This window comes from Thermobia domestica, chromosome 15, assembly GCF_964235325.1.
Source record: "Thermobia domestica chromosome 15, izTheDome1.hap1.1, whole genome shotgun sequence".
Classification (NCBI taxonomy): domain Eukaryota; kingdom Metazoa; phylum Arthropoda; class Insecta; order Zygentoma; family Lepismatidae; genus Thermobia; species Thermobia domestica.
The window spans coordinates 28,609,587-28,623,105 of NC_137468.1; positions in this window are offsets into that span (position 1 = coordinate 28,609,587).

Consider the following 13,519-nt stretch of genomic DNA (forward strand, 5'->3'; position numbering starts at 1 on the left):
GGTCAAAGTCGCTCGTCAGGTCGTATTCTCAGCAGTTAGCACTTCGACACGCAACATCGACCTTACAACCATTAGGTGTCCAGGGTATCCAGCTCTACTATGACAAAAATGATTCAAAACGTTCTTTAAGTACCGGAAATAAAACATACCAGCAATCTACATTATTTCTAAGTCAACTTCTAAAAGATAGCTTCCTGAAATCAAGATAGAAGCTTCCTGAAATGAGCAGAATCTCTCTCTTGTATATGTGTAATTGAAAGTGGAACACACACACAGAATAAGAACTAATCACACAGTCCACTCCTTTTAGACTTTTTAGTGCAAAGACAATCGAAGTTATCCCCAGTAAGTGGCTAGATTGTATTATTATTATTATTATTATTATTATTATTATTATTATTATTATTATTATTATTATTATTATTATTATTATTAAATTTGTAATGTTAATATATAACATACTTCACAATCGAAGGCTTACGGGTTCATGTCTGCCTTCAGTTTCTTTAGTTTCATCGAGTGAATGTCGGAGTCGTACCTTGAAATATAGGTCCTATTATCTTCCACTTTCGTCTCCATTGTCATGGTAGTATTGATGTTAATTATTCTTGATTTACAAATAAATTTGCTTTATATATATATATATATATATATATCAGACAAATAAGTATTTTTTTAAATAAATAAATTAGTATCATGCAAGCAGTGGCGTACGCAAGGGGAGTTCGGGGTTTAAAGCATAAGATATCATGAAAAAACAATAAATTTAAATATTAAGATACGTTTACAAAGTCACACTTCTCCTGAAAGCATGGATTGCTTGAACCCCCTTTGATGAAATTCTGCGTACGTCACTGTATGTAACATTGTTTTGAATACGGTAAAAAAAAAATAATAATGAATTTAGTATTGAAAAGGACAAGCTGTTAGGGTTTGCTTATGAGACAAGACTTGGAGGTAGTTTCGTCTCAAAAGACTTCGTTTTAAAAATTGATGTCTCGTTTCGGATATTGTATCTTTAGATTCGAAAACCTCGGTATCGTCTCGTAACCGTTACAAAGATTCAATCCTGTCTCGACTCATAGGCAACTAAAAGTTGTATGTAAACCCTTTTTAGATGTGTTATCCTTAAAATAAATATAACCAATGTGCTTTAAAAAAATTCGAAATTAATAAAAGATTTCTTGCTCTCAAAAGCTAACTTCCAGCTAACATAATCAAAATAAATGATATAGGCTAGTAAAATCCATATCTGATACCAAAATTTTTTGTCATTTTCTGAACATCTTAGGACTTAAACACTATCTTCGTCCAGTAACTTCACAGGAATTTAAGGAAACTTAGAGCATTCAAATAATCTTGTTGTGTAACTATCGTCACCAATGTCAGTTGTATTATACGGACACAAAATAAGACGAAAACAAAACAGCAAGTGAAAAATTAAATAACTAATCATCAAATCGAATTCAATAAAAGAGAATATACATAACTAATCGGTATGATCATAAAGGAACCTCATAGTATTATTTCCTACTCCCTCCCTACTAAAAATAGCTTATATTTATGTTAGTAAAGCTGATCAAACGTCAGAAATTGTTAATCATATCTGATCAAACGATGATCGAACGATTGGCATGAAAATAATTTGAAATTCAGCGTTACGGGGAACTAACTGAACGCAGGTAATGGAGAGTGGATGAGGAAGCTTCGGTGTCAAATAATAATAATAATAGTAATAATAATAATAATAATAATAATAATAATAATAATAATAATAATAATAATAATAATAATAATAATAATAATAATAATAATAATAATAATAAACTCATATCGTTCAATCAATTAACCAACCGTTAGTTAGTTGATCAGAAATTTCGCGTGCTGACATTTCAGAAAGATTTATTTTGGAGTACTATTATTAATAGACGTGCAAGTTAATGTGTGTGTAACAGAGCTACTTCTTCTTTTTTTTTTTTTTTTTTGTATAGATGATATAAGGGATCTTAGCATTTAATTAATTTCCTAGCACCAGATTCCTAATTTATTATCGGTAATTTTTTCATGATTTTTTTAAAGTCACACACCAAATGAAACGGGTCATCCCTTCCATATTTACGTTGTGTAAATGAACTGACAGTCAGGAATAAATTCTCATCTTTCTTTGTTCCGGGAGTTACTAATCAGCTGACTGCGTAGTTTTTGTAGTACTTTTAGGTAAAAATATTATTATATGGAAACACTGTTCATCATGATACAACTAAAACTCACTTACGCCTAGATCCTTGTCCCTCGCGGGGTGGGATCGGAACCAAGAAGTTTTGTCCGTGTGTGAGAACGAGGCGACTACGGCTTTCCCACACTGAAGGCATCTCTCCTTGCTTTGCCTCGCCTCGCCTCGCCGCCAATCAGGCTGGTAGCGCCGCGTGGTGGGGGGAGGTGGGAAATGAGGATGACGTGAGTTTAAAAAAACCGGGAGTACGCCACCGCTGTGTTGGACCCCGAGGCCAGAGCTAGGCCGCGTGACGGCGCACGACCAAGCCTCGCCCGTCACGGCATGGATTCTCTCGTTGCCTTGTTTTGTTTGTATTGGGTGTGGTTCGACACGGCACGGTTTCAACGAGTACAACAGGTATCCCATACACAACAGAATCAGCTGTAAGAGCCAGCCACTTGTTGATTCAATTAAAGGAAAGAAAAAGAAGGACTACTTTTTCCCGGTTTGTCAACACTCATGTAGTGAAATCTGATGCAACTACTAACGTGAAGATCGTTATAGCAACTATGGATATATTTAGGCCTGTATACAGTGGCGTATTTACGATTTTGTTTCGGGAGGGGCTTTACTAACTTTCGGGGGGGGCTTTGCCTGGAATTCTGCAAGATATTTCATTTACTTTACTATACTAAGTAAGATTTCGGGGGGGGCTTAAGCCCGGAAGCCATCCCCTAAATACGCCACTGCCTATATATAAAAGTTAGTAGAATACAGTCTTTATTGATAATTTTTGGAGATTCGAGAACATGACAACCAAATCCGAAGTTCTACCTCTATGAAACGAGTCAGTAATGTTTTGTAAACATTATAATGTCTTAGCTATGTTTCGTAAACCTTATAATGACTCAGTTATGTTTCGTAAACTGTATAATGTCCCAGCTATGTTTCATAAACCTTATAATGTCTCAGTTATGTTCCATAAACACTACTGCTCTAAAATGCTTATGAGAATCACGCTGTGGGCTTTGTGGCCGTTATTCCATTCAGTAATTCTTTAACGGAATTAATTTTTAAAATTTGTTTCTTTCTCAACAATAGACAGCTAGAGTGATGATTCTGGCCGAGTTCGTTAATAGAGTCATTTCGTTAACATGTTCAAGGGTAACTATGGCTTTAGCGTATAGTATCGTATAGCAGTTATAATATTCCCTAACTTCTATGCAACGTGTATAGCAGCAAAGAATTGTTGGTTGCATAGGATAAAGGATATGTAGATTTCTGTTTACTGTCTTTTCCAGAATTTATTCATATTTATTTTTAATATTTCATTTCTGAATTCGTGTCACTATTGTGCCCAATCAGCTAAAGGAGACGACGCGACATGAATAATGATAACGAAATGGTTCCAGGACGACTCACAACACCCATGTGCAGATCGGGATTAGAACCAGCGACCGCTAACTTCCCTCACACCGGTCGATCATGCTAACCGGGATTCTCCAAATGTGTTACAGTCAAATGGTTAATGTTTGCTATCTGTGAGCATGGTCCCAAATTTGATCATTCATGGAAATTCTCGTTTTGGATTTTTTTTAATCCAACCTCGGTGCTGTAAAAAAAAACTCCAATGCATCATCATCATCTCATTAAGTCTCTCTTTTACCTTCCACTGTATCTTTCATTATGGCCACCACGATACTAACTCCCTCTTTAATCCTCCACAATTTATTTTATTATCACTGTCAGCAATCTCAAATGTCCCTATTTTGTGAAAATTAAATGTACTTAATACTTTTAATTGCCAAGTTTAAGTAAAATTAAATGTAAAATAAATTTAACGCAAATTCATCATAAGTAAGAAACACTGAACCAGACTTGAAGAAGAAATAAAAAAAATTTTAAAAAAATTATAATAATAAAATTTTTTTAAAAAAATTTAAAAAATAATAAAATTTCTGTTTATTTCAAAGAAAAGTAAAAAACCAGACGGCATGAATAGGCAATTCCGTTACGTTATAGTTCATTAATTTAATAAATCATTCATTTCCCGTTTCAGCTCATTGCCGTAAACACTATGTTGTATGGATCAGGAGTGCATTCTTCCCTCCCACCCCTAAGCAATAACAGTTAACAATCTAGTATTATTCCTTGAAAATTTATCTCAATCTATTGACGTTCTAGATATAAATGTAAAAGACATTTTATGCACAGTGGAAGCAATGAACTTCTAAACATGGGGACACAGTTGGAAATTTGGCCAGGGTCTATATTTAAAGATGTCGCTCCTGTACTCCTCTGGTGGAGCTGAAATACAAAAACTCTAGTAGAACAATAATATGACGCCCGCGGAATTTGAACACGGATCCCGGCCAAATTAAAATACCGTTAATTTTACAGTAATTATGTGATATCTTCAAATAGATAAAAGATAACTGAAATGTCGAACAAAAACGCCCTAGACAATATTATTTTGCGTGAGGTACCGTTATCACGAGTCACCTAGTGGCATTCCGTTATCAGCTGTTTAGAAACGCGAAAATAAATGCCGATTTTCAAAATGGCTCGACATCGAAAGCAGATAAGTGAGTCGTGATAACGGTTTCTTATGTAAAATAATATTGTCTAGGGCGCTCTTGTTCCACATTTCGATTATCTTTTATCTATTTGAAGATATCATATAATTACTGTAAAATTAGCGGTATTTTAATTTCGCCGGGATGAAGACTCTTAAGATGAAAGCAGCGATCACACTAGAGAGAGGTTAGGGGAGACCCCTCGGTGCCTAAACTTATCAACCCAGACAAGTTGTATTTTAATGTAAGTCAGGTAATATATGACTATCCTTACGGTATAGCCCTACAAAAAAAATAGCTTGTCACTCAAAAATGATCTGCCCCTCCGCCTTCCCTCCCCTCTCTGTAAATTAAAAATGAAATGAAATATCTCAGTTTAACGTCCCACATTTACTCCCTTTAGGCTAAGGGAGACGGATGATTAAGCTAAGTGAATAATGATGGAATAATTGGTGGAATGAGAATGTGGAGGAAAAGGAAGTACCCAAGAAACCCACGGATATAATGTTGTCCACAACAAACTTATTTGGCCCACGATCGAACCAGAGTCCATACACCCCAGAGGTAGGCGCTTTACCACTGAGCCGCCTCTATAAATTGAAACTAGCGTCTACGCTGTATAATTAATGAAGAACTCTAACAAGTGACTATACCCAGTGGAGACAAGCATCATTTATATATCTGTCCAGACAAAAATTGTAGCTAAGCTAAATTGCTTCAGTTTATAGTTAGTGTGATGGGAAATTTCCCTCGACTCGGAAGATTTCACATTGTTCTTATCCTGTGGCATGCTGCAACCCCACGCGACACAATAAGATTGTGCGAGACGTGTGTGTGACATTGCGAAAGACCTTGAGCTTTCATTCCTTTAAGTTTCCCCCCTTTCTTCCCCTCTCCAACCTCATTGGTCTCCTTCGTGCGTTCTCCTTCTTTTTTCTTTTCAATCGTCACTTCTCTAGCAGTTGTTATAAAAGACAAGCTGTCTTGTCTTCATCTCGGTGGTTCCTTTTGTAGAACAATCAGGGCCACTTTATTACTGTATTCTTTTACTCTTTTGTGTACTTATTGAGATTATCAGCGTCTTCTACTTCCTCTAACGACCAGATAAAAAAAAAATATGTTTCCTTCTGCTTCTCGCCTAGGTTTGAAACAGATAGTACCACAAAAGCGATTCATTTTGAATATAATTACACATTATTATCATGATTCGTAGGAATTTTATGGTCTATGCCCGGCCCACTGCCGCTTATACCGGTAAATCTTTAGAATCACTAGACAGATCACCATCAATTTTGACCAGGGTGTAGAGTGTTAGAATTTAAGAGTCTTCATCCCGGCGAAATTAAAATACCGCTAATTTTACAGTAATTATGTGATATCTTCAAATAGATAAAAGATAATCGAAATGTGGAACAAGAGCGCCCTAGACAATATTATTTTACATGAGATACCGTTATCACGACTCACTTATCTGCTTTCGAATTCGAGCCATTTTGAAAATCCGCATTTATTTTCGCGTTTCTAAACAGCTGAAAACGGAAAGCCACTAGGTGACTTGTGATAACGGTACCTCACGCAAAATAATATTGTCTAGGGCGCTCTTGTTCCATATTTCAATTATCTTTTAGACTCTATCTATTTAAAGATATCACATAATTACTGTAAAATTAGCGGTATTTTAATTTCGCCGGGATGAAGACTCTTAAGAATCGAGGGAATCAATCCAGTTCATCCCGAGATATCATCCTCATAAGTATTCTACCATTATTGGCAGTTCACTTGGCTCCACTGAGAAGCTTCCATCCTCCACGGTCTTCCGCTAAACTCTTCGTCTTCGCGTACGATTTTTCCGTTTTGATATCGTATATTATTCGTAGTCTCCTTCGCCCTCTCCCTCTCTTTCCTGTCACCATACCCTCTAGCACATTCCTCATGATACACTTCTGTCTTAACCGATGTCTCAACCAATTTCTCTTTCTCTTCATAATAATATCAAAAATTATTTTCTCCACCACCATTTCTAACACCCTCTCATTCGTTTTCCGCTCAACCGACCTAATTCTCTCCATTCTTCTCCATACTCACAGGGATCATGAAAATTCGAGTCCCCATGTATTCCTATAGGAGTAATTATCAATATCTTATTTACTTGATAGATAGGGATGCGCACGAGACAAGATTTGTGGCTGTCATGTCTCGAAAATGTGCTGTAAAAGTGATGTTTCGACTCGAAAAATGTATATTTCTCTATTGAAAGAGCCATGTCTCGACTTGATTCTTTTTTTCAGGAAAATCCTGTCTCGACTCGTCTCGTGCGCATCCCTATTGATAGACTAACCCGCTGTAATGATGAGATTAGCGGGTTAGTATAACACTCAGGATATAAAATACTAATCTGTTCGTGGAGTACAAACCTAAAAATGAAGTTCAGTTTTCTATTCGACAAATCTTCGATATTTTCTATTTTCAAATATTCACCAATTTTACTAAAGTTTTTAAGCGTGGAATGGAGAGTGGAGGGGGAAATGCAAAAGTTCAAAGTTCAATTTTAACGTAACAAACCAAACTCACTCACGTATGTACACTGTGATACAGTTACTTGTTTTATAATAAATTTCCATGACTGAGATTAGAAAGAAAAGGAAGAAGAAATTTCCACAATTCAAACATCTTTTTAGACTTCCTAAGCTACTCGTATGCATAAATATCGGAAATTCTTGCAGAACGAATATGTCAATCTGTTTGTCAATAGGCAAGGGCGTCGATTTCTCTGTAAATTTGGGGGAGGGGCATTCAGATGCAGAAGGTATATATATATATATATATATATATATATATATATATATATATATATATATATATATATATATATATATATATATATATATATATATATATATATATATATATATATATATATATATATATATATATGAAGATTTTAAGACAAACTGCACTCAAATTATGCCAAATATTGCATATTCATAAATACAATAGGGGGCACGCATGAGCTTTGGGGTCCCGGGCCCCCTCGGCCTCCCTAAGATCGGCGCCTTTGCCAATAGGTATGAGAACGAAAAACGGTAAAAGATAATGAAAGAAGTTTTCTTGATTTGAATTCATTGTCCTTTGAATAAGTATAATTTTTATCTGATATCTATTCAAACCGGAAGTGGTATATCCTGACCAGCCAATGAGTGCGAGCGGCCGGTTTTGGAACTAAAATGCAAGCAGCAGTGTTTCTAACCAGATTACTTGTAAGTGGTATCTATCACAGTTCTTTTTGTCCTGTTCGTAATAAATCACTTCACGCAAATGCTCAAGTCAGGGGCAGATCCAGGGGCCGGGGCGATTGCCTCCCCTCAGAATTGGACATTTTTTATTTTAAAAATAAAATCTAAGAATTTTCACTTTTGTATTATAAATGTAAAATAATACCTAAAATAGGTAGGCCTTACTTTTTTTACGTTGCAGAAGTCAAATAAAGCAATAAATTGCAAGAAATTACCTACATTGGCGTTCTTGCGCAATAAAATGTCCACCTTCGAAATCGTAGGTGCGTAGGTGGCCATTTCTGTTCTAGAAATTGCAGAAAATAGCTACTTCTTCTTTACTAAAGTTGTTTTACTTTTTTTTTTTTTTTTAAATACACCCTTACCTTGATTTGACTTCGAATGACCGCATCCCAAAAATTCAGCCTGGATCCGCCTCTGGCTCAAGCTAAGACAAACAGTTTCAAAAGTTATTGAAGTTATTTGCAGAAAATTTTAAGTAACAAGCAAAAAAACAACTACAACAAAAATACACCCTCCACATTAAATTGTGAACAAATTAGCGAGTATCGTTTTGCAGGCTGCTCCTGTTTTATAATGACATCGAATAAAACGTAATCAATTTTTATACAATCTGCTTAATACACGGTAGAAGCTCACTGAATTGTCAATTGTTCTATGTTGTTTTTAAATTGGTAATTTCTATTCATATATCACTATCCACAATACCTCTGCAGTACTGCAGGAATGGTTCATTACAACCACACAACTTACGACGTTCTTTATTAAGCAGAAAGAGATTAGGCTATGCATAACATCCAAACTGCAACTTATAAATACCGTTGGATACACTGCAGAATGAAACTCTCCGCTCCCATGTCCCACCGCGCTTGCCAACAAACTGATGTAAACACAACCGCAGCGCCATCCTTCCAAAACTGCACTGCTATCCTGGTCAGGTAATAGAAATCTACCATTTCCGGTTTCATCTGGTCAAAATATAGTAAAAGTGGTACATAGATACCAAAAGACAGGTTTTGTATTCAGCAGTCGGAAATGATCCAAAAAATGCTACTATAATTCTTGGTTTGAAAGTTATATTTTCATAGAGCACTAATGGTAAGAGATAGGGGTTAAATTGTTTTCTTATATGGACTTAAGAGGCCTCATCACTGCGAAATTTAAATACCGCTAATTTTACAGTAATTATGTGATATCTTCAAATAGATAAAAGATAATCGAAAAGTGGAACAAGACCTCCCTAGACAGTATTATTTTGCGTGAGATACCGTTATTACGACTCATTTATCTGCTTTTGATTTCCAGCCATTTAGAAAATCGGCATTTATTTTCGCGTTTCTAAATAACTGCAAATGGAAAGCTACTAGGTGACTCTGATAACGGTACCTCATGCAAAATAACATCGTCTAGGGAGGTCTTGATCCACTTTTCGATTATCTTTTATCTATTTGAAGATATAACATAATTACTGTAAAATTAGCGGTATTTTAATTTCGCAGTGATAGGGACTCTTAACGTCTCTGGACTGTTTCCATCTTAGACCTAATCCCTCTATTGAAACCGGAAGTCATAGATGTACTGGTTTAGTTCTCAATGTTGAACCCTGTAGTTCGAAATTCTACTGTAGTTTCACAATTTTCTTTGAATAAATTACTTACTCCTTCAAAACCATTGTTTGTAGCTCGTATATTTTCATATTTAAGAAATCTTCATGTAAACAGACACAGGAACACGAGTTAACTTTTGTGCCCCGCGTAACGTAGTCGCTAACGCTCCCGGTGCGAGCAGTCCTGGGTTCGATTCCCAGTGGTGACATTTGGTCCCTTGGTCATAAAAGTGTGAAAAGCTTTTCCAAGGCCAGACATCCTGAGTGAGGTTTTCCTGGGTTTTCCTCATTCACAGCAGGCAAATGCCGGGATGGTACCTAACATATAGGTTCCAGACCGTTTCCTTCCTTCCCTTTCCGCGGATAGTGTGATCGCAGAGGAACGTCGTCCCTCATACGTGACGTATTAACATGGCTATAGATACCAAAAGCCCAGAAATCTAATTCCTAAATCCTAACGCCTGCGAGGAAACTTTTGTTTTTTTATAGTATGCCATAGAGACCTGCATGGGCCGGGCTCGGCCCGAGGTCCAAAGCCCGGGCCGGGCTTGGACGGGCCGACTCGGTTAGTTCTTTGGGCCGGGCCTGGCTTGGGCGGGCCAACACTGATTTCTCTTCAGGTCGGGCCGGGCTGGGGCCGATTAATTGCAATTCTTTGAAAATTATTGACTTTCGTCAAACGATAATTAGAATAAAGGCTAACGTTGAAGAAGTGTGCCCGTGAAAAATGTTACAAAATGAAACTTTTAAAATTTATCGGCCCCGGGCTGGACTTGGGCTAAGAATTTTTTTAAAAAAACTTATCGGGCCGGGCTGGGCTCGGGCCGAAAATCTCCAAAACCTTTCGGGCCCGGGCTGGGCCGGGCCTAGTTACATTCGGGCTGGATTGGGCTCGGACCGAAAAATTCAGCCCGTGCAGGTTTCTAGTATGTCATAACTGGAATTTATGCTCTAAGACCAACTGCATATTGACTAGAATAAGCAGAAGCAGAGGGGGGCAGGAGGGGTGCGGAGATAGGGGTCAGAGTACATTAAATGCGCGTCTCGACGCAACTTTGGGAAGGCCTTTGTCTAGCATAGGCTAGAGTGATTGTGTGTTACGATTCTTTGTAGCATTGTTTAAAGTGCTCAATTTCGGCTCGGTTGACCTGTCCTCTGGTAAATATACGTCCAGCCTAATAATGCCTTCACAATAAGTACTACATCCCTAGAACAGTATGCTTCCGGCAGAACATAACATATCAAAAGTAGGTACATTAAAGAAAAAAAACTGTCCTTCATAATGCATTAAATCTTTCAGTTTAACGTCCCACGACTATGAACTTTAGGCTAAGGGAGATGGATGATTATAACCAAGTGAATGATGAGGTAAGAGTTGATAGAATGATAGTGTGGGAGTAAACGGGAGTACCTCGAGAAAACCCACGGGTACGATGTTGTACACCACAAATTTACTTGGCCGGGGATCGAACCAGGGACTTCGCGTACCAGAGGTAAGCTCCCTACCACTAAGCCACCGTGGCCCCCAAGATTAAAAATATAAGTGGCCCATATCAAAAATCCTTACCTCAGTAGAATATATATATATATAGTGGCGGATCCAAGGGGGGCTACTATAGGGGCTATAGCTTCCCCCTTGATGCTCAGGTATACACTGAATAAAATGGGTTTCAATCCTGCTTTACACTGGATAAAACGGCAAAATATGGTTTAGCCCCTCCCTTGATCATATCCTGGATCCGCCTCTATGTATACAGGGTGGTGGGTAAATCCACCGACAAACTTTGGGAGGTGATTCCTTATGTGAAATGAAAGAAAAAAGTTCTAAGAAACATGGGACGAAAAACGTCTCCTTTCAGAGTTATGAACCGCCGAAAATTCGAAAATTCACGTTTCGAAACGCTCTGCCTTAGAAACTAAAAAACCGATCCCAAGCGGTTTAAGGAATTACAAAGGAACTAGTATGCGAACTATCTAAATATCCATGTTTTACAATCCTCCGTTATCGGATTGTAAATGAACTGTAAAAAGGAAATTGAGGTATATGGATACTCCTTTAAGTACTAATAACGCGTTCGTTTCGCCGATAATGAAGGATGGTAAAACATGGATATTTAGATAGTTCACATACTAGTTCCTGTGTGATTCCTTAAATCGATGGTTATAGGTCCTATAGTTTCTAAGGCAGGGCGTTTCGAAACATGATTTTTCGAATTTTCGGCGGTTCATAACTCTGAAATGAGACGTTTTTCGACCTATGTTTATAAGAACTTTTTTTCTTTCATTTCGTATAAGGAATCACCTCCCAAAGTTTGTCGGTGGAGTTACCTACTACCCTGTATATATATATATATATATATATATATACTGACGACGAGTGGACGGGTAAGTACCTTATTAGTAGTATATTTTGTATTTTTTCTGTCATTTTGTTCATATTCATAGAGTGCTTTGTTTAACTTGTAATCTTCAATATTTTTGAGACCAGAAACAAAATGTGGGGAAAATTACTGTTTTCATTGGAAATGTGCTTTCAGTGGAAATTGAACTCAGGACGGCACGTGTGTCATCCACTTTGACTGCATAGGAACTTCTTACTACATGACATATTGCCAAATACAAATAATGTATTCTCGAGAATATCATTGATCTGAGAAGGCCGAGAAAAATATTGTAAAGAAAATACGTCGGCACAAGAACATTGATTGGAAACTGCCATATCTCTAAAAGGTACAACTCGTTTCTTTTTAGGGGGCCGCGGTGGCTCAGTGGTAGAACGTTCACCTCTGGTGCTTGGGGTCCCGGGTTCGATCCCAGCCCCCATCAAGTGAACTTTGTAGTGGACAAACACCGTGTGCATGGGTTTCCTCGGGGTTCTCCCGTTTCCTCCCACTCTTCATTCCACCATTTCATTCATTACTCATCATCACCGTCTCCTTTAGCCTAACCGGCATTACCGTAGGACGTAAAACTCAAAGATTTCATTTTTCATTTCGTTTCTTTTTAGTTTTGCATCCGCGGTGAGAGGTGTATAAATAGTTCGGTTTCCACTTGAAACACATTTCAGTATAATGCATCCTAATTATTATTATGTTCATTTTGGAGCGGAAAAGCGCATCATATGACATAAATAGGCGTTTCAACTCATGTACTTCATTATCTTTAATGTATGAGATGGAATCTCACTTCTCCTGCTGCATCCTCAGGTATTATAAATATAGTAGTTTCATTACTTCTAGTTAATGGGTGACTTAAGTTAAAGAAAGAAAAAAAAAAGAAAGAAATTTCAAATTTGTTGAAAATAGCACACAATCTCAACTTACTGGTACACAATATAATTTACACAAGTTGACTTCTCATGCTTTGACCGCATATTACGTATGATAATGTAAACCAAACCATAATTTTCGTTTCTTTTATTCAAACGTATGGTTATTTCCGGTGCTTCAAAAAGAAGAAAAAAAAGTACCGTGAGAATATTTTTCCCCTCCGAAGAGTACGCAACCAAGCAGTTCTAGGATTCATCCATAGCAAGCAGCTGGTCGAGCGAATTACACATTCCCACAGTTGAATCCCCCCCCCCCCCACAATCATCATTGAATAAGCTACTATTTTGAGGTGAATTAACCGTTCCACTCCCTCGCCCTCTCTACTTTGTATATATACCACCACCAGAAAGTCAAGTAGAAATCTGTTATCCACAAAATAATCAAAGTTCTGTTTCCATCCACCTGCTGTCCGTTCTTTGATGAGTTCTCAACACAAATTCTCCCCCGAACACCGTTCGTCACACTTATTTTCACCCTCTTCTTTGTAATATCGTCATCAA